This window comes from Crocuta crocuta, unplaced genomic scaffold (assembly GCF_008692635.1).
Source record: "Crocuta crocuta isolate KB4526 unplaced genomic scaffold, BGI_CrCroc_1.0 scaffold108, whole genome shotgun sequence".
Classification (NCBI taxonomy): Eukaryota; Metazoa; Chordata; class Mammalia; order Carnivora; family Hyaenidae; genus Crocuta; species Crocuta crocuta.
Genome location: NW_027532825.1, coordinates 2,700,596 through 2,710,532, shown reverse-complemented (window position 1 = coordinate 2,710,532; position 9,937 = coordinate 2,700,596). Strand labels below are relative to the sequence as shown.

Below are 9,937 nucleotides of genomic sequence, written 5' to 3'. Positions count from 1 at the left end.
GGGGGCAACAGAAGCCCCCAGTCCCTTCCCCAGACCTCGCCCTGGGCCGCCCTTGCGTCCGACTGCTTCTGTTAGATCCTTTCAGAACAAACCAGTGATCTAGCAAGTCAAGTGCTTTCCAGGGTTTGGTGAGCCGCTCTAACAAATTAATTGAACCCCAGGAAGGGTCGTGGGGACCCTCTGGTCTATACAGGTGGTCTGGCAGGAGCACAGGGGAGAGCTTGGGACTCCTGGCTGGCGTCTGGAGTTGGGGAGGGGCAGTCGTGTGAGGCCGGCGCCCCAGCTCCAGGGGGGCAGTGTCAGTCCGAATTGGGTTACATTGTGGGACGCTCGGCTGCTGTCACAAAATCCCCAGTAGTTGACTTGAGAGTGGAAATCGGATCGTCAAGGAATCTTAGAATGATGGTCGCCCAACCCAGTCCAGGTCACTCCTTGGCGAGTCAGAAACCGCACCGGGCTGAATTGTCCCACAAAGAAAATGTTATTTGCGGCAAATAAGGAGATCCCGGGGGGACAGCTTCCCAAGCCCCGTCTCCGCCAGCGCCCGTGGATGGCTTCCTTTTGTTTAGGGTTAGGATGAATATGTAAATAGGGCAGCCTTAGGCGGAAGGGCACCTTCTGGGGAAGGCCCTGTGTCCCTTCCCCGGAGGGCACATGCCCCACGTCTACTGTGTTATGTAAATGGGGCTTGTGTTCCTCCTGGGGCGGAGATTTTAGTATTACCAAGTGGGAAAGGTGGTCGTCAGCCATTCTCAGGGTCACTCCCTGGCACGTGTGCCTGTACAGGTGCAGGTCCCTCCTTGCACTCAAGCTGCTCTGGGTGGCCTGGGCCGCCCTGGAGGTCTCGTCAGGGCCAGTCTTCTGGCCACGGGCGGTCTCGCTTTCCATTTGCCTGAGTTAAGACCTAAACTTCACTTAGGAAAATTAAGGAAGAATGTGGGGCAAAGGTCAGGGAGTGCAAGCAGGTGGGCAGTCAAGGTCAACTGTGGGGGTCTAGCCGGTGACAGCATCCACCTACGTGCTGGCGGTATTTCCTTAATTGTAGGCCCAGATCAAGTCATAGTGGAAAAGGAGACAGAACAGCATTTAAACACCACGCGTTCTGATACAGCGAATGGATTATAGCTCACAGGGATGGGGTCGGAAAGGGGAGAGAATTGATGGAGAGCAGGACAAGTTTGCTAATGGGTTCCTAGTGGTAAACTGGGATTAAAGGTTTATCGCGTTCAATTAGACAGTGAGAGGAAAAACAATTAAAAACGATTTATCTAGAAAAAAAAGATTTATCTGTGCCACATCCTAGATGCGTATTGTTTTTATAAAGGCAACAGACCCCAACGAGGTCACTTGTGCTAAACCCAAGACAGAGACTGAATGCCTAACAATTACAGGGTCAGCCTCTCTCTCCCCCTGGGGGTGGAATCCTAAGGCAGTTGGTCTGGAGTTTCGTGGTCAGCACTGGGGAGGCGATCTGCCTGACAGACCCCAAGTCCCCAGAAGAAGGTGTCCTTGCCACACACCAACTAGTCTTTGCTAGTAGCCTTCTTAACCCACCTCCTTTCTATCTGCTGGCTGGGATGTTGCCCAGGTCATGAATAGTGGAATAAAGCCCCTAAGATCTGGACAATGTACTGAGTTGAATTTGGCTTTTTAACAGATTCAGTGTTGGCAGTGACAGGATGCAAAGGAGACTTCCGGTAACTTTGGAGACTAGGAGACATGCGGGTGTGGTACCCTGAGCCCTTCGAATGCTCTCGCTCACCGTTTCCAAGGACCATAGGTAAGTTTCTCTCAATTCTGAGCTCCAATCTCTTGCATCAAGCTCCTGATCTGACTTTTCTTTTCTTTTTTAAATTAAAACACATTTTTATTTATTTAAAAAAAATTTTTTTAATGTTTTATTTGTTTCTAGGAGAGAGAGAGAGAGAGAGACAGCGTGAGCAGGGGAGGGTCAGAGAGAGAGGGAGTCACAGACTCTGAAACAGGCTCCAGGCTCTGAGCTGGCAGTCAGCACAGAGCCCGATGCGGGCTTGAACCCAGGAGCCATGAGATCATGACTTGAGTCAAAGTTGGACGCTTAACTGACTGAGCCACCCAGGCGCCCCCTAACTGACTTTTCGGTCCAGGGCTCACAGGGGCAGCTTGAGCTGGTAGGCTGAGTTCCCAGCTCTTGGTTAGTTCAGTCTCCGTCTGTTGGGGTCCACTGGTTCAGTCTGTTGTTCCATGTGGGGAATTCTTAGCGGTGCACACCGAATGACTCTTTTTTTGGCCAGTCTGTAGTACCATATTTTTGGTTACTGCCCGTGTCCACAGCCTCCTTTCTTCAAGTACTCTTAGCTTCTGTGAATGTGCCCATTAACACGTGGATTAACATTAATGTCGGTAAACACTATTGCTAAAGGGATCTCGGGTCAGGCTCTGTGCTGACAGCTCAGAGACTGGAGCCTGCTTCACATTCTGTGTCTCCCTCTCTCTCTGCCTCTCCCCTGCTCGTGCTCTGTCTCTCTCTCAAAAATAAATAAGCATTAACAAATAGTAAAACAAAAAGTCATTCCTAGAGCCTTCCACGCCCACGCGTATTGGTCCTTTATTCTAATTTGCCAACAAAAGAAAGACAAATCTGTGATCAGCTTTAAAGTCCCTCTGGTTATACTCATTCTACAGCATTCTGGGTTCCGTACAATACGTGGTATAACACAATCTGCTCTAGGTGCTCTGTGCGTAGGTGGATAATCTCCTGAGATCAGTGGATGGATAAAAAGACAGAAAATAGGATACGAGGCTACTGGTTCAATCGAACATGTGACCATAGCTGAGCACGCTGAAAGGGACCTTGGAACAAGATGATAAAAACAAAAGTCTGAGGCACCAGGGTGGCTCAGTGAGTTGAACGTTTGACTCTTGATTTTGGCTCAGGTCATTTCCTCACGGTTCATGGGATCGAGCCCGCATCGGGCTCTGTGGGGACAGTGGGGAGCCTGATTAGGATTCTCTCTCTCTCTCTCTCTGTGCCCCTCCCCACTTGCGTGTGCTCTCTCTCAAAGTAAATAAATTAAAAACCAAAAAAATAAAGCCCCGAAAACCCTGAAAGTCTGCCTAGTTATTAGCCTTACAGGTGCAATGGTTTCTAAGGCCAGGAACCTAAAATAATACAAGTACTTCCCACATTGCATCTTCCTAGGCGACTGTCACCAAAACACAGTCATGCCTCGAGGGGTTCTCTCAAGTGCTCTACCAAGAGTGAAGCACCTCTAATTCCCCAGGAAATCGACCCTCTCCAGTGTACAAATGATCTCTCTCTGTGCTCCCTGACTCCAGAGTCTTTCATAAAATATTCTGTGTATTTGCTGCAACAGTTAGCTGAAGAAGGACAGGAAATCTCTAAGGAAAAATGACAGTTATCTGCAGACACCGTTCATTAGCTGGGTCTAGTCTAAGCCCTGAAGGAATCCAGCTATCTCAGAAAAGAATTAGGCTAATCCAAGAATTCCCTGGGTCCACAGCTAAGCAACAGCCTCATGGATTCCTACGACTGGCTGGAGATGGTGGACTGTGGGTTCCTAATTTTCCTCCAGGAACTTAGTAAAATTTTAGGTCCCAAATCCTTTCCTTGAGAAGACAAACATGAGCAAAACAAATGCTGCAGGAGCCAATCAACTATTCAAAACCTTTCACCTTGTTTGTGCCTGAACGAGATAACCAAGCCCCGGGAGTGCTAGCTCAGTCAGGAATGTGGCAGGAGACGTCTGCCTCTCGAGTGCTCCTGCACATGGCCTGACGCTGTGGCTCACGCCTACCCCAACTGCCTCAAGGTTACAGCCACAGCTGCAGAGTTGTGGAAGCCCCGGCAGATTGGACCCTAGGGCATGACGTTCATTCCCAAACTTTACACTCGGTCTAAGCCTTAACTCTGAATCCACTCAACATTTCTCACCAGCAGACCAGCCTCCTATGAGATCCTTCTGAGTTCCCCGGGTAATCTTCATCTTGGGTGTGGAGGAGGAGAAAAATGGACAGAATGAAGTTACTCCTGGTTTTTATGAAACATAATGGAGCATTTTCACCAGGGATGGGATACAGGGATGAGGGAGAGGATTCCCTCAGAGTTGGTGATGTGGCAGAAGGTGATGTAGGAAGTTGTATCACCTAGTGTCTACTTTTTTAACAATTTTTTTCTTAAAATTTATTTATTTTGCGGGAGAGAGAGAAAGAGAGAGGGTGTGGTGGGAAGGAGGAGAGAGAGAGAGAGAGAGAGAGAGAGAGAATCCCAAGCAGGCTCCATACTGTCAGCACAGAGCCCTATGCGGGGCTCCGATTCCCGGACCATGAGATCATGACCTGGGCTGAAATCAAGAGTTGATGCTCAACTGATTGAGCCACCCAGGCGCCCTCCCTAGTGACTATTCTTAGCCCTGGAATATTGGAGATTTGGGAAAACTCCTTTATCATGGTGACAATAAAAAAACAAACAAACCCTGCAGTAATAGAAAGCACAACATGACCCACAATTGTATTAATTGTGTTGATCTCATACGAGTGATGGGAAGCTTTGTGGGTCCTCAGTTTGATGCATTTCATTCACTAGGTCTCTGATTCCTTGGCTGGTCACACGTGGGCTGCCTTGGGGAGCCTGTGCCTATTTGCAGGCCTGTATGAGCTCGGGGTTGCAGGGAGCCAGGAACGTGGCCGCGTCCCCTGCAGAATGCCTGTTTTGCCCGTCTCGCTGCTGGTGTGCCTGCGCGTGTTCTCTCCCTGGTAGTGTTACTGCCTCAACACCTGCTCCTCTCCCCTCCACCAGCCATTCTGGGGTCAGAGAGAGGTCTGTTAGTGAATCTTGTTACTCTGCACTTGCAGGATGCTAGCGGCTTAGAGAGCGCCGGAGCATTCAGGGGTCTTCCTGGGAAGCCCCGTGATGTGAAATCTTGCCCTCTCTCTGTTTTTCTCTGGTTTTACTGTGCATTCCGTCTAGCACGACTAGGTGACTCCTCGTTCTTTGGTCATTAACTCAGATTGGTCACCTTTACAGGAGGCTTTCTGGCTCCCCTGGATGGAGTCTGGGGTCTGCGTTCTCGGTGTCTCAAACATGCTCTTACACATATCTTCCTCTCCCCTGCAAAGCTGATGGCCTTGTGAGGAGGAACCGGCTCTGACATTCTTGTTCTCCCCTCTGCAGCCCAGCGCCTGGTGCAGAGCAGCCTTCCGTGGTTGTTGGGTTTAAGGAGAAGGAAGGGCACAGCCCCGTTCATGCCCATTCGTGTCTGATTTTGCTCAAGACTCAAAATCCCTCAAGAGTTCCAAGACAGAGCCATCTGTCTCACGGTCATGCGATTACTAATTGGAAAGGGTTGGTGCCTAATTCATACAGCTGGCACCTTCCAGCTCGTCTTGTTCGGGCCCCTGGAAATTTCACATTGTTAGTGAACCACTGCCGTTTGTAATACATCTGTAATTCATCAATGTTGTCTGATTTCTTAAGCATTTTTTTTCACCTTGGAATTGGCTCATTTAAGGCGCTTATGAGGCAGGAGTAATGCAGCTCGCTGAAACAGACTGAATAAAAGATGAGACGCTACCTTTTTATCTCCACGGTCAGACAGGCTTTTTCATTGCAAGGTAAACTCGGAGAATGCTTTGGATTTCTTGGCCACATGCCTTATTTAGGAAGGGAAATGGACGGATAATTCCTCTAACTTTTGGTAAATGTGAGAGGTGGAGGTGCATGTCATAAAAAGGGGAGGTGAGAAAGAAATGTGCAACCTCCGATTGGTACAGATAGATTAACCCCGGTTTCACTTGGACAAAGTATAAATTCCCACTGAATTCCGACACTCACTGGTGTGAATCTGAAGGCATCTTCTGCACTTAAAATGCTGCTGCTGTGATGATGTCCTGGCATCTTGTTTCCTTTGCCTTTTTCTCATTAGGCATTGGGAGGCACGTTCCGTGTGCTCTTCCAGAACGTCTTTCTATCTGTGCCGGGCCATGGCTTGGCAGTAGCTGGTTTCTGTCTCCAAGGCCGTGTCTCCTGTCCCCTACCACGTCTAGAACCCTCGCTGGCTGGCACTAACTGATTCTCCTCCGGCCCTTCCAGGCTGAGAAGTGATAAAGCTCCTCCTCAAACCTGCCCTCGCTTTGGTCAGTAACCGCCGAGTTAACTCTTCCATACACCCCCCCTCTGAGCGGGCCCTGTGTCCCCTGGGCCCTGGGTGGAAAGCCACAGCTCTAGGACAGCCAGTGTCCAGAGATGACTTCACTTTACAGATAAAAAGAGGAAGGCTCGCAGAGAAGGGGTGATGGGCCCCTTGTGGCCAAGCTTACCCAGAACCCATGACTATAGTCTCTCCAGATGCCAGATGGCGTGAGCTTCCTTAGCGCGTGATCACCTCCATTCCCACGTTAGCCCGCAGTTACTGAGGGCTTCCTCTGGGCTCGGGCCCGCGTGGACGTTTGTCACAGCCTCACCATGGCCTTCTGCGCCGTGGTCCGTGCTGTAGACGAGAAAACGGGAGGCTAAGTCATTCGTCTCTGTTAACGCGGGCAAGGGGCCGGGGAGGGGCGCAGCCAGCATTCACACTGGGTCTTTCTGGCTCCAGAGTCACCTTCAAACCCGTGCGGTCTAATCCTCAGGCAGAGCGGCATCTCAGAGGCCCACGCATCAGATGCTCAGCCCAGAGAGCCCAGGGAGGGCTGCAGGGGGCATCCGCAGGCGGGTGGCGGTCCCCACCCGTCACACCATTCAGTGGCTCCTAGACGAAGACCACGGCAGGAAGGCCACGGAGAACAGGCCATGGGCAAACAGTTGCAGCCGCTGCCAGGAAGTCTCTGGGGGGCCAAGCTCAAATCCACAGTCAGCAATGGGAAACCATCAAGTCCCGGGAAACCATGCAACAAAGAGCCACATCCCTCGCTACATGGGCTTGGAGTCACACACAGGGATGGTCCACGCCTATTAGTACTTGCTCAGTAAAGAAAATCCGGGGGAGATGGAGAAGGAAGCTTGCCCGGGAGCCTGTGATCTTGGGGATCGAGGTCAGGGGAGATGTTCGTGATTTGGTGCAGGGCCGAGGACCCGCCACAGCCCCCTGACACATCCCCTGGGGGTCCCACAGCGGGTCCTGAGGCTGCTGCCCCCCAGGGACCCCTAGAGCAGCAAGAGCACTGGCCCCGGGGCAGCACGCCTCCCTCGGACCTCGCCCGCGCGTCATCTGGGAGAGTCACTTTCCTCCCCTGTAAGAGGAGCGTCATGAACGTGCTGCCCGTGCAGGTCTGAGTGCCTCAGCGGTGCCGTCTTACCGTGGGCTTCTCCGGGGCGCTGGCCGGACCCCCTCTCCTGCCCTTGTGCTGTCACCCTCAGCCACAGATGTTCCACCAGAGGGCTCAGGGCCACACCCGCAGGGCCTGAGGGCCAGAGACCCCCACGGGAACCCCCAGCATCCCAGGGGCCCCGGGGGTCACCTTCCCGAGTCGGGCTCCCACCCTGCCCGCCCGCGAGGCTGTCCGTGAGAGCCCTCGTGGGCCAGTCCCTGGTGCCCGGGAAGGCTTGGTTAGGTCGGGCACCTGTCCACCGGGAACTACATTGTTCTTTCTTCTTTTTTAATAGATATATTTTTATTTAAAAAAACCAACTCTTTTTAGTGTTTATTTTTGAGACAGACAGAGACAGAGGGCAAGCAGGGGAGGGGCAGAGAGAGAGAGGAAGACACAGAATCCGAAGCAGGCTCCAGGCTCCCAGCTGTCAGCACACAGCCCGACGCGGCCCGTAAAGGTCATGCACGGGGAGCCCTTCGGCCTTCAGGTTGGAAGGGGAGCCAGTGCGGGGCCCAGGGACGAGAAGGGACGGGCACTTCTCTCCATGACACCGTAGAATGCACTCCGTTCCTCAGTCTCCTTACACCAGGACACCTCCTTGGCTGTGTCGTCTGCCGGGGGATGATGTGGGCAGGGCCAGGTTTGGGGGTTCACCGCTGCGAGGGGGAGCCCAGCTGGGCCGTCACTGGCCACGTGACTCGGTGAGGCGCCGACGTCCATGAGGATCTCCTGAGCCAGTCTGGTGTTGGGGGGGGTCTGTGAACACTGCTTGGCTGAAGCCTCGGGCTTCTGGGAAGTCCCAGGCGCCAGGGCCCGCGGAGGTTGGCTGCTGGTTTGCAGAAGAGACAGAGGGTTCCGAGGAGGAACCAGGTGGCCTCGGCCAAGAATGCCGGGTGGGCCTCGGGACGCTCGCAACCCACGGCCGTCATCACGCTGGTGACACAAGCGTTCCCTGCATGGCCCCTGAGCTTCCAGCCCCTTGTGCGCCCCGGGGTCCCACGCGAAGCCTGTCGGTGTTACTGTGCACCTTCATCCCAGGGTGGGAGGCGGAGTCCCCGAGGCGGGCTAGTGCTAAAGGACATGCACCATCGGGGACGAGAACTCTGGCCTTCCCTGGTCACTCATGGTCGTCCCCTGCGCTGTGTCCCCGAGCTCCCGGCAGGCGGAGATGCGGGCGCCACTGCGTGCCGGGGTGGCCGGAAGCCCTACAGCGCACACAGCTGGGCTCTGAGTCCCCCCACCCCCAGCCCTTCTGAGCCCGCCTTGGCCACGTCCTGAGTCTCCCAGATTCCACCTCTGCGCTGGCTGCCCCCGTCCCTCCCACCTGGGCCTGTGTAGCCCTGCGGTTCCTGCAGACCTGCGGCTAATTCCGTTCTCCCTCCCCACCTGCCCCTTCCCTGCAGCGAGGATACAATCCGGGAGCCCCTAGCTGCCTCCTGGGAAGCCTCCCCTCTTCCCCACAACTGGTGTCTGCTCAGTAGCCATTGACTAAGCAAGTCCTTCTGGAATTTTCTACCTGGGGTGCTCTGCTTTACTGCCTCAAGGCTGAGCGGGGCAGAGGGAGGGCCACAGGCGGGCAGACCGGATTCAGAAACGCAGGCCCCACGCGGACGTCCTGGGCTCACTGCCTACCCTGGGGTCCCGCCCAGGGGCAAATCCACTCTAGTTCGAACGACACCCGCCAGTGGTGCTGGCATCGGTCCCCAGGCCTGCAGACCCTAGTGAGCATGACGCAGCTCCCTTCCGTCACAGAAGCCCGTGGATTCACGTGCAGACACCACAGCGTAAGACGTACCTCTCCCTGCAGTGAGGACAGCGGGGTGGTCGGGAAGCTTTCCTGTGGGAGGCGGCTGGGTTCTGAGGGATGAATAGGAGTTCTGGTGCCCAGCTTGGAAGAGTGAACCCGTGTGCTGTGTGTGGAGGGGAAGGTGACGCAGGCCAGTGTCTAGAGGGTGAGGAAAGCAGGTGGCCAGGCAGAGCCGGGGCAGGACTGCACCTCAGCGGGTTTTGAGAAGCCACCAGCCGGTGCTGGGCTTTCCCCTTGGCCACGCCCTTCGCTCTCCCGTGTGGGTCTTTCCATCGCCCCCCCCCCCCAGTAGTCGGGGAGCGCAGGCTGAGGAGGGGTGAGGGCATCATGCGTGGACACCAGCATTCCTACATTGCCTCAGAGTCCGCACCCGCCTGAGGGCTCAGGATCTGGGACCCCAGCAACCTTTTTAAAGTAGTCTTCACACTCAGCATGGGCCCAACGCAGGGCCCAAACCCACGACCCCGAGACCAAGACCCGAGCTGAGATCAAGAGTTGGACGCCTGACTGACTGAGCCGCCTGGCGCCCGGGGAGTCGAGCAGCGTCTAATGCATTTTCTTCCATCTGCAGAAGGGGTGGCTTCTGGTGGCCAGGGAAGGGCTACGGCCACCTGCCCGCCCTTAGCTAAGCCGGGCCGCACCGGGAACTTGGACGAACCGCACGGTGGTGGTGAAACTGGTGCCTCATCACCACTCAGGTTTCCTGAGAACCACCTAGAACAGGATGCCAACCTGACTGCATCCTGACGGTCAGCTCTGGACACGTGTACATCTCCGGCCGCACACACGGGGGTGGGGGCAGTGGCCTGGACCCTGGGAATG

At 54.5% G+C, this 9,937-nt stretch overlaps 1 long non-coding RNA gene across 2 annotated transcripts in view; it reads left to right on the top strand.

The window, feature by feature from the left end:
• Positions 1–5,695, top strand: part of LOC144245780 (uncharacterized) — a 6,134-nt gene extending 439 nt beyond the window's left edge. The window contains exons 2-3 of one of the 2 annotated variants that reach the window (XR_013339420.1): positions 1,658–1,780; positions 5,119–5,695. This is a non-coding gene — a long non-coding RNA (uncharacterized LOC144245780). The remainder of the gene's footprint in view (positions 1–1,657; positions 1,781–5,118) is intronic. The other variant, XR_013339421.1, reaches the window with a different exon arrangement.
• The last annotated feature ends 4,242 nt before the right edge of the window (positions 5,696–9,937 follow it).